General features: G+C 51.2%; 1 pseudogene; it reads left to right on the top strand.

Annotated features, from left to right (window-relative positions):
- The first annotated feature begins 8,828 nt into the window (after positions 1–8,828).
- On the top strand, positions 8,829–12,537 carry LOC146183925 (uncharacterized; annotated as a pseudogene).
- The last annotated feature ends 7,242 nt before the right edge of the window (positions 12,538–19,779 follow it).

Here is a 19,779-nt window from a genome sequence, read left to right as displayed (position 1 = left end):
ATTCAATTGCGTCTATTGCTATAGATCAACAAACGTGTACGTTTCAGGGAGCCGTATATCGAAAATAATTTGGATCGCAATGGCCCATCGTAAACCGTAGAAAAGACATAGCAAAAAACGATGCGTAAATCAATCTTTGACACGTGTCGCATGCTGATGCACACGACATTTTATTCCAAAACAATCCTCATTAAGATTTTGAAGCTGATTTTAGGTGCACGCCTAGGAGACATCTTTTAATAAAAGTTGGCGCCAGCTACAGTTTTGCTGCCGTACCCATCATTCGATTTTTCTGGCTGACTTAGCCAACTGAAGTAAATGCGCAAGCCCATCGTCCCAAACCACTCTAACAGTCTGTTCATAAGCTTTGGGTATCCCGCGCAAAAATTTTTACACGCAATCAAACAATGTCGGGACAGCTGTTGACTTGAGGAGCCACCGTCCATACACTGTGTTTGCCCTCGAACTGGCACTGAAATGAGATAGGCGACGAAACAGTCATTTTGCGTATTTTGTAGTGTGCACGCAAATGAATGAAATAATAAAAACATTATGGAAGCAATGCGATATTTACATGTACGATCGCAAATTTTTTCCATGGATGCCAAACCAGCGACTGCACTAATTCGGTTGTCAGGCGGTCAAATTTAGCTTCACCTAAATTTGGCTTAACCTCCGACAAGTACTTGCGGTGACAACAGGGTGTGAATATCGCCTCGCGATACGTAATTATAATACAGGGAAGAAAAAGCTGCATTCGGGATGAACGGTTGTACTGCGCAAGAACCTTCCTCACGACCGCTTTCACAAGATGATGCCGCTACACCTTCCAGCTCACGAGAGCAGCTTCTTTGAGACTTGTCGAGCTGCCAATCATATGCTTAAAACGACCTAATTTTCGTGAGAACCCAACTTTTTATATTATTGCGAATCTCAAAAACCTCGCGTAAAACTGCTCCTGTGTATAATCAAAAAAGAATGGCTTCAGGGGACCTGTTATCTCGGTTTCGCGAAATATTGTACTAACGATAAGCCCACTTGCCAAATTCCAGCGCGGCCAACTCACGGGGTGTTTTTTTTTTTTTCGACCAAAATAATTGTTACAAACTGCGTCTCACTTCCTACTCTGTCGCGAGATGACATGCCATCCGTCGCTCTCCAATGTATTATTTCCAGAGAACAGAGGAAATGTAATCTGTGTGAATCTGAAGCCTCGGCGGTTGCCACCAGCTTTCAAGATCGAGTGTAAAGGGGAGCGATCGAAAGGGCAAAATGGTGCATTCTTTTGACAAATACCAGGCTCGACCTTCTCCACATGTTCTTGGTGCGGCTATGAACACAGAAAGGCAGATACTCAACAACAGATATTATTGTGTGACACTACGCGTATGATACTAAAGTCGAGTGTCACTCACTGAAAGTTACACTAAATTTCCCCGAGTGACTACAACATAAGCAGACGCAATTGTCCATATATTTAGTTTATAAGCCCTCACGTACGCTGAAAATTCAAAATTTACGCTTAAAAACACAGCGCGCTACTCGCGATGCCAGGCAATGCGATGCTTCGACCTGCTTCAACGTTGAAGAAGGCAGACCAAAATCTGTTGCGCACAATGCTAGATGGGGAAGCCAAAACCCGCACAAAGCTCGTGATTACAAGCATATGGGTGAAGCGGCGGGAGATAATGTCATTCCAAACAGAAGTGCGTAACTGCGTTGGGCGAGTACAAAAATATCTTTTAAAACGATTTCGTATAAACAGATACAGACCGCAAGAAAGACGACACGCGCACATACGCAAGCGCTTGTGTGTGTTTGTCAACTTTTTAGTGGTCTGTGTCTGCGCTAGACCTTTTTACACGATTGAAATGCACCTATTCGCTCAAAAAAATTATGAATGCATAAAAGAAGCGCAGGTATTGTGGCTTACTACGCAGTCTTCACGCTTCACTTTCGCGTCGTATACATTTCTCCGTCTTATCCCATGAAGAACGAAAACATCTGGCTCCTTTTTTTTTTTTCCTTTTTGCTGAGCCAGCACACAATGGAACACAACAGCCTGGCATGCTAGTTTTCGCGACTGAACACAGTTCAATCGCCCAGCACCCAGCGCACAGCGCAACCGCTTCGGACACTCCGCAGCAACGGCCCGAAGCGACTTGCCCCAAGCACGGCCGGTCTCGAGGAAGAGAGGAGAGAAACGCGCTCTCCCTCGAGACCGGCCGTGCCCCAAGATGGCGAGCGCGGCGGCACGAGGCATGCCAAAGGGTGACACCACCCTGTACGGCGGCGCTGGTATCGAGGCACCCTAGTGACCACCTTGGTGTCGCGCCACCTTGTGGTGCAACACCTTGACTCTTTGACATTTAAAATATGGTTTGCGAGAGCGCTGAATGGGGCAGAGCTTTGCGACTGGTCTCGTGAAACGGCTGAATAACGCCAACGTATTTAAAAGCGTTGGGTAGTAAACTTGCCAAGATATATAACTACGAACATGGTTAGTACCAAGCTCATTTACGGGGAACGAGAAAAAAAAAAGCGAGAAGCAAACTAGATGAGCAAAATAAGCAAAAAAAAAAAGTATCATACAAGCACGGGGCCGGCGCATGAAATATATGCCGGTATTTCTCTTTTTGTTGACCGAGCGAAGCGTACATATATCCATCCTCGGAGCCCAGTTGTTGGCCGTCTGCCAAACACGCTGCTGTCGTTTGAAAGATCACTAGCTGAAGAGCGAAGTCACGCGTGCCTCTCATTGTCGTCTGCTGCGGGACTGGCAGCACGCAATCGGCACTCGGCAAGGTCTCTTCGATTTGGCTGCACCAGCTGCCCTGTGCAGCATCGTTCTGCCGGTGCCGCGCGTGCCGTCTACACTTTTCTCCTCGTTTTGTCAAGGTGCAGGGCTAGTTCTGCACGAGTTCTCTCCTATCCTGCACTCGTTCCAGAGGAAGTGCAGAAAATGTGCAGCATGGCGTACGTGACGTTCGGCCAAGAGCAGACGACGTTGCACATCGTTCTGCAGAGCTTTGTGAAGTCCGTCTCCTTCAGAACCCGGACGGTTCGCTGCTAACGGATCTGCGAATGGTTGCGTATACAGGATAGTTGGGCTGCATGCTGGTGATTATCAGTTTGTTGGTGGAGGAGCGGTATATTATATCATATGTAGTTGTGGCCACATATGTAGCGGTGCGTGGCCGCGATACGGCATCTTTGTGCGCGTTGTCCTATTTACGTGTTTTTTTTTTCTTTTTTGTGTATCGTGTTGTGTGGCACTGGTCTTGACCTAAGACGAATCGAGTTTCTGCTGTGCCAAGTGCGTGTGAGAGGCCCGATCCACACGATAGCGTCCGCAGCGGCTCTGCGACATCAAACTTGTCGCCCACGGAGTACATCGTCTCAGAGTCTATGTATACACCACGAAATGGTGCGTCTCTTCAGCAGCAGCATTTCTGACCAGAAGACCGGAATTCCTTGGACTTATATGCCGCTGAACCAGTCAAGCGTCTCGTTAGGCAGTCTTATTTAAACTAAGTAATAATTGTGGCAACTGCTTACAACGTTAATTATCTCGTACCCAGACGCATGAATGACATCTTCGCAGACCGATATAACGCGATCGTTCAGTCGTGCGTGCGTTGGTCAATTGGTTGCAGTCAACGTCCCTGTCGCCATAGGCCTCATTCTCACAGTGGGTGCCTCTCCATCGCGGCGGGGGACACCGCACGACGGATGGAGCGGCGCGATGTTCGAACAAAAAAGAGTGCCGGACGCTGTCAAATCTCGCCGCTTCCACGTGACTCTACTCCAGAGCGCTTTTTTTTTTCTTCCTGCAAGAAAAAAAAAAAATGCGGAGGTGGCGGCTGCCCTCCCTGCAGCGGTGGAAGTCGTGTGCTCCGAGTCTGTACGAAAAAAAAAAAAAAAAAGAGCGTGCTGTCTCACGTGCAGCAGTTAGGAGCTAGAATGCGTTTTCATCTCAGATTCGGTAACGGTACAAACACCGCGTGTACTGCGCCAAAACAAATGAGTATAATTATAGCAACCATGTATTAAACCGCAGCAGAAGTAACGCTCGCTCCAATAACATTATTCTTCGCAATCAGCGAAATTCACAATCAGCGAAATTATTCTTCGCAATGAGCGAAAACATAATGAACTATTCTATCAATAAAAGAATTGTTCGCGACAACATGGCAAGATGCTTTTGATACAAGCATTAAAAATCAAGTTAAAAAGGCACTAACTGCAACAATATTTCACACAAATCTGTCGGAAGTCGAGGTTAGCTGTGACGCCCTGCATATTGGAAAATAAAATAAAATCAGCATTTGTTGTCCGTCTCCTGTGCTTTGGGGCTGGAACACGATGCCATCTTAGCTTCAGTAGCTGTACGCAACTCCACAGTGCAAAGCACCGCGCGTACAGCGCGGAAGCAAATGGTGTTAGGTTTGGGGGTCGCGCGCCCCTCGGTAGCGTTGGCCTGGCGGCTCCGTGGACGGCGGACGGCATCAAAGGTGCCAGCAAAGACGAGGCGTCTTTTAACGAAACAACCTAAAGGTGCCAGCAAAGACGAGGCGTCTTTTAACTAAACAACCTATACTGTAACATCAGGAAGAAACGGGCAGTGAAGCTGACCCGGAGAGATTACAGACACTCTCACACAGCTGGTGTCTAGCGTCGTGCCAACGGCGCGTCAAAGTAGTCTCTCTCTCAGCGGAGTCGGCCGCTGCTTTTTATAGTTTTTCCAGTTTATAGGGAAAGGGTAAACCCTTACAGGAAAGGGAGAGCCAAACATGTTGGTTCACGACGAATGACTCAATCGCAGGTGTTCCGACCTCATCTCCTCCACCTCCTGCAGACAGGAGAGGGCGACGCACTTTCCCTCGATCTCCAGGCTTGGCCAGCTTCTGCACACATACGCACGCACACACATTTGGCGCGTGGCAGGAACACGCTGAGGCTTGTCGGCGGGAGGAAGCGTTGCGCGGCCGATGAACGGCGTCGAAATGGCCGATCCGCTCGCGGTTCTGCCTGTTGCTATGCGGTAGCAGCGTCAGCTGTCCCACTTGTCGGTGGAGAAACGTAACAGACTGCCCCGCCGGGGAAGGGAGATCCCGAAGGGCAGGGGACTGCATCCGCTGTCCGGAGGGATCGGGATGTTGCTGCTAGCCGGGTTCATCCGACTCTTTCTCTTGAGCCAGTCAGCCTGAAGAATTCCTTGGCAAGTCCGGGTTTCCAAGGCACTCTGCAACTTGTCTTCAGGAGAGATTTCTGACAATCCACAACGTCACAACCACGCTAAAAACTCAACCGGTCAGCCAGCAAGCACGGCACAATCTTCACTAAGTTATGCCAGACTATTTCCCTCTTATGCCCCCATCTATACTAAAGGGCAGCTCAGCAGCACTTGGAACGCGTCCACAAATTTGAAAATCGCATTTTCAAAACAGCTCTTCAAACAAAGATAATACAATACAAATGTTCAAAATCCTATGCCAGGAAGAAAAACACCAACTAGTGAATACAGGCTTCTTCTCACGTCATGGGCTCCGACTTAAGCCATCGGTGTTACCGTTGAGATCACCCTTTTCACTAAAGCTACGGCTGTCCGTTTCGCGGAACAACCTTACCTTCCTGTTTCTGTGCAAAGAAACACATGAGCATGAGTCGCTCACTTTTCTGAACAATCTATCCCTCTCCTTACGGGTTGCGCACCAGTCACGCGATTTCTCGGCAGGGGCGCATTTGTGCCTTTGGGATAGTCGCTTTCTTTTTCGAAGCTTCAACTTGCTCCATTCTTTCTCGCGCCTGCCTTTCCGTTTTTTTTCTACGGCAGCACTGGAATACAGGCTTTCTGCTTTCTTTTTGCAATCGTTTGAGTTTGCTCTCCTTACGATGGCAGCATTCTTTCTCGCGTCTGCCTTTACGCTTTTTTCTACGGCAGCACTTGAATACTAGCCTTATACTTTCTTTCTGGGCCATCTCTGACAAGCTAGCGGTCAACGTTCTAGCGGTAACCGGAGCTAGTAGGGCATGGTTGTCGTCGAAGTGGTCAAAGTGCGGCGCCGCGTCTGCATCGCGGCCAGCAGCGCATGACTCACTTTCAGTCAAATCCGAACAGCAACGGCTGACGTCAGTCGCATCAGTCCTCCTAGGCATTTGCTCTGGCGGCTCGCCACTCAGTGCGTCGCCTCGCTCGGAGCTAACCGGCGCACGATCAACCTCTTGCGACAGCTGGGGCGCTTCGGATTGCGTGAGGGCCATAGGTGCTACGTCTGCGTTCGCACTGGGGTTGCTTTCGCGAATACAACCTAGCGTGGTATCGGGGCTCGAACGATTCTGACTCTGCTCTGGTCGTTCGCTGTCGCCTTCGCAAGTCTCGCTCTCTACAGCGGACGCACACTCCTCGTCGGTCTGCCCTGGCTGATCACAACTCGCGGGCTGCGCAGTTTCCCTGATCGGCTCTTCGTTTTTCTGCGTGCCCTGCTCTACGACACAGCTGATTTCGGAAACTGAAAGTTTCTCCTTTTCTAGCTCATTTCCATCTCCGCCATGCTCTACACAAGCTTCTGCTTTCGACTCGAGAGACGGTTCAGTTACTACCAGTTCCCCACTCTCATTTGATGGAACTGTATCTCCTACAGCTACTTGGGTCGGCATGCAGTTCACCTCGCTTAACGGCGTCACTTCGGACTTCTCGCTGATTAAGCCTGTGCTAACCGTCTCAGCTAGTGGCTCGACCAAGGTAACACGATGCTCTTCAGTTCGAGAATCGGTCGGCTCACTACTGCGGTCACGTTGCTCGGCCGCTTCCCCAAGCTGTTTCTCACACTCTGGTACCTTTGACTTTTCAGGCTCACTTGTGTCTACGGCGTACGTGGTCTTAATCTCAGTGTGCTGTTCTTCACACTCCGGTGCAAGTTCGATTTGCTCCGAAACTTCCGCACTGTCTAGCCATTTGCTTACAGCGGCTTTCAACTGGTACGCCAAATCAAAGTACGACTTGTAACAATTGTTCTCGCTCTCATATCTCTTCGGAAGATCATGAGGCGTTATCTGATATCGTATCAGCAATGACTCTTTTAGTGCATCATAATTTTGAAAGCTGTTGCCAACCAATCGCTTGATTTCTTCTGACGCTTCAGCGAAGAGAACAGCTACCAACTTTTGCGCCCAACTATCTCGCCCGATGCGTTTATTTCTGCAGACACTTTCGAAGTCTGCCAAATAATTTGCCATATCCTCGGCGATGAGGAACGGTGGCGGACCGTCTCGCGGTATTGAACTGTTACAATGAATGGCATTAAAAGCTTTAATCTTTTCCACGCTCATTCCATGTGCTGAAATCTCCAGCTGTATCAGTTTGCTTACGCGGGCGTCCTCTTTCTCGTAACGCTCCCTACGTTCACGATCCTCTTTCTCGCGACGTTCACGTTCCTCTTTCTCATGACGTTCACGTTCCTCTTTCTCATGACGTTCGTAAATGATCTCAAGGCATTCCAAAAGCTCGTCATCTTCAGCTTCCAACGCAAGAATAGCCTTTAACACTTCTGGTTTTCTGAGTTTGTCTGACAAATCCAGACCCAACTCCTCCGCAAGCTCCAGCAATTTCGGTTTGCGAAACGACTTCAAATCCAAATTCATGGCTGTTCCGAGTGCTGCCTTCTCTACTGCCCACTATTGCCTTGCTGCAATTAACCCAGCAACAACGACAACACAATTACCAGCTCTGTTCTCTACTTAACAAAAGCCTGGCAAAACTCAGTAGAAGAAAGTCCCGCACTCACCAAACCTCGCAGCCAAGAATCCAACGCAGTCGTTCCGCTGCAGGCAACCAGTCATCACACAGGGCTCGTTGCACTGCTCCCGCCTTTCCGCTGAGCTGCTTTGACTCACGGGTCACGCCTGTGACATCCCCGCTCTTCCCACCAGATGTTGCACCTCGGTCAGGCCTGGCTCGTTTCACCGACCACGGTCACTGCTTGGCCGTCCTCGTCTCTCCGCTGTTCACCAGTTGTTGGACGACGGTATCGCCTGGCTCGTCCCTCCAACCACGGTTACGGCTTGGTCGTCGTCGTCCCACCGCTGTTCACCAATTGCTACGTGTGGGGATCGCGAGTGCCGGGGTAGCGTACCGCTGCGGCGCGCGGCCTCTCGGTAGCGTTGGCCTGGCGGCTCCGTGGACGGCGGACGGCATCAAAGGTGCCAGCAAAGACGAGGCGTCTTTTAACGAAACAACCTATACTGTAACATCAGGAAGAAACGGGCAGTGAAGCTGACCCGGAGAGATTACAGACACTCTCACACAGCTGGTATCTAGCGTCGTGCCAACGGCGCGTCAAAGTAGTCTCTCTCTCAGCGGAGTCGGCCGCTGCTTTTTATAGTTTTTCCAGTTCATAGGGAAAGGGTAAACCCTCACAGGAAAGGGAGAGCCAAACATGTTGGTTCACGACGAATGACTCAATCGCAGGTGTTCCGACCTCATCTCCTCCACCTCCTGCAGACAGGAGAGGGCGACGCACTTTCCCTCGATCTCCAGGCTTGGCCAGCTTCTGCACACATACGCACGCACACACATTTGGCGCGTGGCAGGAACACGCTGAGACTTGTCGGCGGGAGGAAGCGTTGCGCGGCCGATGAACGGCGTCGAAATGGCCGATCCGCTCGCGGTTCTGCCTGTTGCTATGCGGTAGCAGCGTCAGCTGTCCCACTTGTCGGTGGAGAAACGTAACAATGGGTACGAATGTAAGAAGCGAGTATTACAGTGTAGTGTAAATGCACACTTAGTTATATTAATCTTGGCAAGCAGCTGTCAGCGCTACGCCGACTACGCCGACCAAAGAGCCCGTCTAGGCATTGTTTACCTTGACCATCGAACGCTGACGCCGCTATTCGACACCGCGCCCAGCCAAGGCTACAACGAACTTTCTCACGGCCGTCGCCGCAGCGCACGAAACCGGAGAGAAGATCACGTGAGGAGAGAGGGCGAGCCGTCTCTGACGTGTGTGTGACTGGTGTACGTGCCGTAACCAGGATTCAACCGTGGGAAGAACGATGTGAAGGTGTGAAATGTGAATACCGAGAGAGTCAGTCGAAGCTGGACCGAGCGATAGAACGGACGCATCGCAACAGTTGAGTTCGCACAGGCGCGTTCTTCTTGCGGACTGACATCCACCTAATTTCCTAATGCGACCTCAATAAATTAGTTCTGCTTGTTTATTTGAGTGTCTGCTAACATGGCGCAGTCGACAGGATGTCAGTCAGACGCAACCACTGAAGACGCAGCGGCTCAACGGCGAACATTCTCGACTCACTCCGACTCAACGACCATCAACTTTCTGCTGTCCTCGGTCGACCGCAACCGCTTGGGCACTGCTACGAAGAAGCAGCTTGCGGACGAATTGAAAGCAAGACAACTGCCGTGCTCCGGAAGCAAGGACGATCTAGTCTCACGAATCCTCGAAGACAACATTGGTCGACGAGTCTCCGAAGATATGGACACGCCAACGCTAAACCAGGCTGCCAACGACTACGACAGGCAGGCGTACCTGGAGGCGCTGTCTACAATCAAGGAGCTACGCGCCGAGGTGGAGACTGTCCGAATGCAGCTTGCCCAGGCGACCACGGCTACCGCAGTGCACGGGGGCGGTAACGTCAGTGCAGACGCCCCAACGACAGCGCAAAACGTTACGAGTTCTGCACCAAGCCCACCACCCGCTCAAGTTCCAGCTGACGACACGAGAGCTGCAACTACGGAGATACCGATAACGCCAACTTACGCTATTGGTGACGGAGGACCGAATATGGCTGCGATTTTAGCCATGATCGCCACCACGCAAGCACAGCTGGCCAACGCGTTGACGAGGACTCCCGCACCCACGGCACCAGTGCAGATCCATTCAACGAGCGACACATCATCCGCCATCCCTTTGTATGACGGATCGCCACACCAAAGTGTAAGCGGCTGGATTTCCCAAGTGGAGCGCATCGCTGCTCTAGCGCACTGGACGGAGTCACTAACGCTGGCTAGCGCGGCAACACGTCTAACGGGAGCTGCGAGAGACTGGCACAGCTCGTACGGGACAATGTGCAACACGTGGCCCGAATGGAAAGAAGCCCTCACCACCCGCTTCAAACGAAATCTCTCAATGCAAGAGTTCCTTGACCTCCAAGGGAAACGACGCCTTGAACCGTCCGAATCCATCGTGGAATACATGTATTCGAAGAACTCTGTCCTCGACAAGGCGCCGTACCCACTCGCCACCGAGGAAAGGATCTCCCTAATATTGAGTGGAATAGAAGACGACACCTGGGCGAATCCGCTTGCAGCGCAGTGTTGCACAACAGTGACAGAGTTGATCGACCGTGCAGCCCAACTTGACTCGCGACGCCGCACGACAACTTCGCCCGCTTCCAACGACAAGGACGCACGACCCCGCCTAACGAATCAACGCAGTCAATTCAGGCGACCCAGCGGAGTGTCCAGCGCTCCTCCAGATGACGACAGGCCGCACGAAACCCGAAGATCTACGCAGTCGAGACAGCCTACCGTAAGGTCATGCTATAACTGCGGTGACACCGGCCACCTATCCCGAGAATGCAGCAAACCCAAAACCGCAGCTACCATCCGGGCGGAGCAGCGACGATCTGCCAGGTTCAACAGCGCCAACAGCGGCACACCACCCAACAGGCAAGCAAACTGTTTCTTGCACTCCACCGGCGGCACATTGCCAATCGTTACGGGACGCGTAAACAACAGGCCGCTCAAGATTTGTATTGACAGTGGAGCCAATGTGTCAATTCTGAGTGAAGAGGCCCTTTGCGCGGACATTGATACGCACACCCGGCACGCTACGGAGTCGATCCAGGTCTTAAACCAAACTATTAATCCATCACGCGCGGCAACGCTCAGTGTTGACGTGGGAACAACGAAAGTGCTTCTCCGAGACGTAGTCGTCGCGCCGTTGCCGGAATCTATAGACCTTATTCTCGGATCCGACTGGCGCCGCACCGCCAACGTGGATGTGACCTTCCATCCAACTAATGATGTGACTCTTGTGCAAGTTACCGAAACTGCCGACGCGTCATCGAGCTGGTCAGCCCAGCGTCCGAAATCCACGCTACGAACGGGAGAGGCTCTGATAGCTTCATTCTGTCAGCAAGCCGCTCAGCCTGCTTCCTACGATAATGGCTTTGTGCGATTCAGTGCGAAGGATTGCGTTCCCGACGAAGATTTCAAAACTCTGGTAGAAGACGCGGTATCAAAAATGACCAAGCACGCTAATGCTGGCGAAAAGGATGCGCTTAGATCTATCCTACACAAGCATCATGAGGCCTTCACGTCGAAAACGAACACTCTTGCCATGTGTCCCCACGCCGAACACAGCATCGAACTACGGGACAGCGTGCCAGTGACATCGAGACCATACAGGTGCTCTCCAGCCGACCGGCAATTCATCAGAGAACAAGTGGATGACTACCTCGCCAAGGGTATAATCCGGCCAAGCGAGAGCGAATACGGAGCTCCAACAATCGTCGTGGACCAGCCGATGCATCCAACTACCCCACGGAGGATGGTGCACGACTATCGCAAGCTTAACGCGAAGACCATCGAGAACAGTGCATGGAAGAAGCAACTTCCCAAAGCAACATTCGCTATTAACGCTACCAAACACCGTCACAGAAACTACAGCCCCTTCTGGCTAATGCATGGCTACGACCCAAAAATTCCCGGAGAGCTCAGCATCGCTTCAGTTGAGAAAGAGATCGAAGAAGCGGAGCGACTCCACGATCTAGCAAAGGGACGCGCGGAAACGAGGGACTGCCTTCTCGAGAGTCAACGAGAATCAACCGCCCGATATAACTCAAGGCGACGGGCCCCAGAATTTGATCCCGGAGATCTCGTCGTGCTCGAAGCCGGCGCACGGAACACACTTGACGCGCGCTACGAAGGACCCTTTGAAATTACAGAAGTGATCGAGCCAAACCTTGTAGTCATAGAAAGGCTACACCACGCACCTGGTAAAATCGACAGAAAACAGTGAACGTTGAACAACTGCGGAGGTACAAGGAGCGCGACCTCGTCGCTAATGAGCTTATGCCATCTCCCCGAAATGCTTGCACCTGAGGACAGGCGCAAATTCGGGAGGGTCGTGTCAGCGCTACGCCGACTACGCCGACCAAAGAGCCCGTCTAGGCATTGTTTACCTTGACCATCGAACGCTGACGCCGCTATTCGACACCGCGCCCAGCCAAGGCTACAACGAACTTTCTCACGGCCGTCGCCGCAGCGCACGAAACCGGAGAGAAGATCACGTGAGGAGAGAGGGCGAGCCGTCTCTGACGTGTGTGTGACTGGTGTACGTGCCGTAACCAGGATTCAACCGTGGGAAGAACGATGTGAAGGTGTGAAATGTGAATACCTAGAGAGTCAGTCGAAGCTGGACCGAGCGATAGAACGGACGCATCGCAACAGTTGAGTTCGCACAGGCGCGTTCTTCTTGCGGACTGACATCCACCTAATTTCCTAATGCGACCTCAATAAATTAGTTCTTGTTTATTTGAGTGTCTGCTAACAGCTAAACAGAAAAAACACAGAAACATGAGCACTCGCCATAAATTTTGAGACTGCTCTTAAATCGCCATTTATGAATTAAGTAATATGATTTTAAATAATATCACGCTGATATCGGCTGTGGGGAACAATGCGGCTTTTAAAGCCGCAACAACTGTGGAAACGCGGCTTCGTCGCAGTTTTCATTAGATGTACCGCTTGCGTAGCTCTGAAATGAAAGGGAGTGAAATTTCAAATCTACTACCTGAGAATAGTGTTACTTCAGCACCCAAGATATAAAAAAAATAATAAAAAATTCCCCGTCTCTTATATTCTGCATTTAGTGTCGCGACCTCTCGCAGCAGTTTGGAGTTGGAACGCCTTCTTATCTCATCCTCAGTACAAACGCCGCGGGTACTACGGAACAACAAATGGGCAGCTGTTATGCCCGGGGCCTTAAATCGTCCCGGAGGGTCTGCGTATTCGGAGAGCACCGCTGGAAGGCCGGATGTGGTTTTTCCTTGCGACAGCGGGCCAAGGCGTGTTGACGGGGGACGTCAGTACAATTGGGAGCACGGATCCTTATCTTCCCGACAGGCTAATTGAAGTCAAGCGCTTTTGTCGGCAACCGGAACGGGCGTCTCTTGATCTTCGGCACCCCTCCTCTGAACAATGGACCACGAGCCGGGGCGAACCAGGAGCCACGCCGTCGTGTTGTGACCCAGCTACTGTTGACTCAAAGATGCTGCTGCACGTGCCGCTCGATGGCCATTAATACCAGGATTGTGCTGCTGAGGATGTGTGCACCATCGCCTGACCGGCGCCGTTGAAGATGACTGAAACCAGATGGGGGGATATGGGACATCGCCGCTTCAGAGAGAACAACGGGGACAGTCTGGCTGTTGTGCAGTGGTACCGTTGTCAGATGGGAGGAGGTTTGGCTCCAGAAGGCGCCGCACCTCAAGGTCTCACATAACCTATCTTCCCGTCATCATTCATACATCATCCCCGGTACCTCCCCGTCCTCCCGGATGTCCGGGGGGAGGAGGATATTGTTTCGGGATGACGGCCGTACCCTGGCAAGGGGGCAGCCGTGTGGTGACACGCACACAACAGTCACCGAACCCGCTGTGACAGTAGGCCGAACACAGGGAGACCGGACCTTCTTTGGACCTCGGATGTCCTGAAGGACAACTGTAACCCTAAAGTGCTTCATATTAACATTTATGGTACACCCAGAAACCTCGCAAATAATCAGTGGCCTGCTCCACATGTCTATGAACTCTTTCTCGCTGAGGTGACGCTGCTCACGGCTTAGGTGAAACCAGACCTCCCTGCGGACTCGTGCGAGCACCTCATGAAGGCCCGGAACACCGCGTGCGAATGCAGCGGCGCACCTGGCAGACCAGACTTGGTACACGCACTCAACGAGCAAGAGCACAAACTGTTTCACAGCATGCCTGGGTAACGGGTTGAGGTACCTGACGGTTTGATACGGCACTCCTGGAACCCTGAACAAGGTAGCCACTCGTCGAAGGAGGGCTGCTGGGAGAAGACATTGTGTAAAGATGTGCACCATGTTTTCACAACCACCACAGAAGGGGCAAACTGGATGCAAGCTCGCTCGTGTGTATGCCTTGCTGCGGATGGGGAGCCGTCCGTGTGCAAAGCGATACATGAACGTTGCTCTGCTTGCATCCAAAAAGTTTGCTAGTATCAGATTCCAGCTTGGACGCATATAAGACAGATGTGTTTGAATATACCTAGGGGGGAGCTTCGGCGTCAAAAGATTGGCTAGATCCTTTAACAGCACTGCCAGAATATCTATGTCGGCCTGGAGGCCTCTGAGTCGCTCCAAGCAGTTAGCTGCTTGGGCGTAAAAGGACGAAGGAGAGCCAGAACGGGGAACACAGTGGGAAAACGTGCTTTGCGAAAAAAGACGAAGGCGGGTGCTCAGGAAGAACGAGGTCAAGCTTCGAGTCAGGGACATGTCTGAATTCAGGGCTGTCTGGGCCCATCTGACGTGTAGCACTGCGGTTACTATGCCCAGGTCGGGGAGGCCAAGGCCTCCCTTGTCCCGAGGCTGTTTCACCACAGGCCTCCTGATTTAATCTATCATTCCGTTCCACAGGAAACGGAAGAGGATTCTCTCAAGCTGCAGCTTTGTACGTGCCCGCAGAGGTGTTATGCAGGCAACATACGTCAGGAACAAGAACAGAATTGACCGAACGACAGTAGCCTGCGCCGTGAGAGGGCACGCCAACGTCCCATATTCTCTAACTCTCTTCTCAAGCTTCTCTTTAGCAAGAGGACAGTTGGTCTCTGATAACCCGTCGGAACGGAAGTGAAATCCTAGTATGCGAACTTCATCCCTCACAGGAAGGCCATGAGAGGGGTTTGGACTGGAGGGTGCTTGCCGGATATACAGGGCGGCACTCTTGGATTTATTCAGCCTAGCCCCACTAGCCCTGCAGTACCCTTCTATGACGTTCAGGACAGAGCACAAATATGCTTCATTCGGAACGACGATAGTCAGGTCGTCTGCATAGGCAAACATGGGGACAGGTGGAGAGCCTGGCGGTAACGGGAACCTGCCTATCTGGGAGTTTTTTGCTAGTCTTTGCAGGAGAGGTTCGATTGCCAGCACATAGAGAGCAGGTGATAGGGGACATCCCTGTCGAACTCCACGGCCTATATCGAAAGCCTGCGAAACCATACCTTTGACTGTTACCGCAGAGGTAGGCCTTGATCAGTACAAGACTCTCACCATCCTCTGAAAATCAGAGTGGAGGCCAGCCTCCTCTAACACTCTGTTGAAGTAGGCATGACTAATGATGTCGAATGCCTTCTCTTGGGCAAAAGAACAAAGAATGCCTGATACATTACGCGCCTGCGCCCAAAGAAAGAGATCTCTAAGGGCGAAACCGTGGAGCTGGGTGGAGCGGCCTGGAACGCAGTGGTATACCGTATTCCCTGTACAAGTGCGAGGAGGTGTGTGTATGTGTGTGCGTTTGTGCGCGAGGTGCTGGTGGAACAGTTGGGCGGAGCCAAAGAATTAAGCCATGGGCGGAGCCAAAAGAAGCGGCTCAGCGCCTATTGGACGTTTGGGAAACTGCGGGTTCCACAGTGGGACTGAAAGGTGATTCCAGGAGCCTACGAGGGCTGATTCAGGGTGACTCGCCTGTGCTCTCAGTTGATTAAGAGCTACCTCGCTCCCTTTCACGTGCTTGCACGTTTATGTTCTGTAAATATGTAAAACAAATCTTCAGTTTGCTCTTCTCCTAACAATCCTGCCGTCTTCTGCCTTCTTCAACGCCTTGCGGTGAAGTCCTATATGTAGCTCCCGGTCCTCCGATCATAGTACGAATAGATATCAAGCCAGTATCCAAGCTCAGCGTAAATGCGCACTTCTATAATATTATTCATGGCAGTCAGATAATTCGAAGAAATTTATAGGAACGTACATACATAATTACCTCTGTCATCAATAAACGAATGGGTCGTCAGAACTCGCAAGATTTCTTTTTTACACCAATTCAAACATACAAGTAACACATCAACTGAAACTGCTGAAACATCGTAAAGTTTTGCAGGAGGTCGTGTTTAGAGCTGCGACACCCGGTGCATTGAGAAATGAAAAAAAAAAAAAAAAAAAAACGGTACCTATCTGTTGTCTATTGTCAGTGCACGCTTCGCGGGGCACTAATGTTGCTTTGCACACCAGTGTAACTGCTGCACGCTCACGTGACCGCCTGCACCGCTGCAGCACTTTTCATAGTGCAGCCAGTGCAAGCCAAGTCGAAGAGCCGCGTCGGCCGCGTACTGCGCGTACTGCCGTACATAGCCGTACTACCGCGTACAACTCTCCGGCGGAAGTCCGTTCTGTCGGGAAAGTCCGCGAGTCAACGCGAGTTTTACCTCTGCGGAATGATCAAGATGCCGGCACCAAGTTCGTGATTGTGGACATGAAAGTGTTAAGAAATCTTATCGCGCACACGAAGCGCGGAACCTGCGGCGAGATCGCAAAGACGTGAGCGGTCAACCACCGGAGTGTCACAAAGAACCTCAGCTGTAGCTCAGCTCGCAGACCGCTTTCGCGCTGGCCGCTGCTAACGCGATTATTCCCGTTTTTTTTTTTTTTTTTTTTTTTTTGTCGCGTTATAGTCTCACGCAGCGCTTCCGCGTATTTTATTGAGTACCCAACTTACGTGCATATTGGTTCTATTGTGACAGCTCAGCTATGCGCTGGCGGCAAAGTAATATTGCCGCGAAACCTTCAAAACAGTATTTGTTGTTTTTTAACAGCCGCCGGCACACAGGCTTATCACTCTGATTCTGGACCGCGTATCAGTTCCATAATCTTTGTTTGTTAATGCTCGATGCCGCGAGTCACACCTTTATCAGTTTTGTTGTAGCACAAGATGCACCGAGATCTGTCTCGAAGGTTCCGGCCACTCGGGTGTCTTTCCACAATGTTCCAGCCCGTGCTGGTAGCTGCTTGCGACGTTATCTAGATTGTTCTGTGCAGCCTTTAAATTGAGCGTTGCCGAGTGTGACGGGTATTCTTTGTTCGACGATCGACGAGCACGTTTGTTTCTATCGCCGCCGCCGAGTTGCTTAGTTCTTTTGCGGGCGCAAGTCAGCCCAAATAAACAGTTTCTTTAGTGCAATCATCGACCCTTCAATTGTGTCGTCGATCTCGTCACCCCAGCGCATCTGCAAGTGGAGAAAACCTTCGTGACCTCATCCGGGAGATCGTGCGAGAAGAGCTCCGCCGAATGCAGCCATCGCAACAACCCCAGGTGGCGACGCTCGCGGACGTCGTCCGTGAAGAAGTCTAGCAGGCGCTGGGCGTTTTTGAAGCGACGGCTGCGACTGTTCCAGCCCAAGAGGCAACAGATGAACTACGCTGGTGCATTACGTCGCCCTCCGCCCCGACGTGATGACTTTCCGAGCCCTCGCCGCTACCGGCCTGTTCCTGAAAACCGCCCCTTGGCTCCCGCCCGCCAAGCCTACCAACGACCAACAAGCCCTAGGAAGTGCGACGCATGGAGGACAGCGAACAACCGGCCATTATGCTTCCACTGCGGTGAGGCCGGCCACATTCTGCGGCACTGCCCGTACCGACGAATCGGTCTCCGCGGATTTGCAGTCGACGCTCCACGACCACGCCCAGGTGAACGACCGCAAGAAATCGACAACTATCTGCGTAGCGGTGAGATTGCGCCACCAAGCCGTCGATTCAGGTCTCCATCGCCGTACAGGTCCCGCTTTGCGTCGCCAGGACGTAACTATGATGGTAGTGTGCGCGGAAGGTCCCCAAGCCCCCGTAGGGGAAACTAAAGGCAGCAACCTTTGGAGGTGAGGTTGCTCAGCGGCGAAAAGACGAAGATCCTCCGCCGCCGACGACCACTAACGACGACGCAACCATTTCATCGCCGCTCCACACGACGACATCGACAACACGACCAGAGTGCAAGCAGACACCGCCGCCCAGCGAAGTAACAACGGTATGCCCCGGCCATGACCTGAAGAAACGACGGAGCCGAGATCGGACACTAAGGCCCACGTGCAATGCGAGGACGCGAACAAGTGACCTTGAAGTTGATGTCGACGGTCGCAGAGTCACTGCCCTAGTAGGCACCGGAGCTGACTATTCAGTCATTAGTGGACCGTTAGCCTCTCAGCTAAGAAAAGTTACCACCGCTTGGGATGGCCCGCTGACTCGCACAGCAAGTGGCAACCTGATTACTCCATCGGGACGATGCACTGCAAGAATAACCGTAAATGGGCGTACTTACCCCACCAGCTTTGTGGTCTTGCAGCAGTGCTCCCGCGACGTGATTTTAGGCATGGACTTCCTAAATGAACATAGGGCTATCATCGACCTGCGATCCAAGCTCATCAAGCTCTCGGCAGACAAAGCCATTCCTGCTACGACGACGTCGATGCAACACATCCCTCTAAACGTCCTCTACGAAGAATTGAACGTCCCGCCCCGATCAAGTATCGCAGTCTGCGTAGGTAGCGCCAACATCGAAACCGTTGAAGGCATCGTCGAAGGAAATCGGTGAAGGCATCGTCGCGCCATACCCACGACCTCCTGTCGTGGCTTTACCTTGCGGCGCGGCCGCGGTGGGGGCCGTGCTCATATAGAGATTGGCCGTGCTTATCAGCACGGCAGCTTATCGGCACGCACGCACGCGCACACACACACACACCATGGATAACATACTTGCTGTGCGCCAGCTTGAAATGAAAATGCATAGCACAATATACCGTGCCATTTTCCCTGACTAGGCGAAAGTTTTGATGGTTTTCCTGACATTTCCTTAATTTTTCCCGGTGCATGAAATTTCCCGGACAGCACCCCGCAAGAGAATGTGAGAAAATGTCATGAAAAGAATAAAGAAAAATGTGTACCAAGTGGTTCAAAGAGGCATTCCAGAGACACAAAAATGCTAGTTTCCAATTATTCTGAGGTCTGAATTAAACTGGATACACCTGAAACAAGAGGGCTTTCTCTACCTCTCTGCAGTTCAGCAGTGATGGAAGGCATTATTAAAATTTGTTACCACTGTGAAATTAGCTCAATTCTTATATATTTTGGTCACTCGAAATATTTCATATTTTCAAATCTCCATTTCACATTGCTATCTTTGGACATAAGAAAGGACGGCTTCCATATAACAAAACAAGCGAGAATGCGATTTCTTGACACAAAAAGCCCTTGTTGTACCTGCATGTCCCCTGATTAAGCTACTTTATACAAAGAAATTTCCATGAAGTGCAAGGCCTTTGCGTGTTTTTTGACTTACGCGAGTCATGCCCAATTTTGGAACTCCAGTCATATGGCTAAAATGAAGAATAAAATGATGCTTAAAGTTAGGCAACTGCGGAAGCAAATGAAATGAATGCTGTGCCTCTAGTAGATAACGACAGTACTACTGTAATTGACTGTCCAAGAACTGCACAAAACTGTAAAGACCATCAGTGCATCTCCCCACGGTTGCAAATTCCTTATATATTTACACGTGTGGCTGTCACAGTAATCAAGAAAAAAAAAATCAGAAAAAGCCTCACCAGTGTTCGCAATACAGTGGAGCCGTGAAACTGTAAACTACTACCAAAACAGTGAAGCAGGGTAATCATACTTTTTTGAATTGTTACTGCTAGCAACCACCAACCTACCATGGAATTGAAGAAAACTACACACGATTCCATAG

The sequence above is a fragment of the Amblyomma maculatum genome, chromosome 7 (genome assembly GCF_055883805.1).
Source record: "Amblyomma maculatum isolate TAMU_Amacu chromosome 7, ASM5588380v1, whole genome shotgun sequence".
In the NCBI taxonomy this organism is placed as follows: domain Eukaryota; kingdom Metazoa; phylum Arthropoda; class Arachnida; order Ixodida; family Ixodidae; genus Amblyomma; species Amblyomma maculatum.
This window is presented reverse-complemented; position numbering and strand designations above follow the sequence as displayed.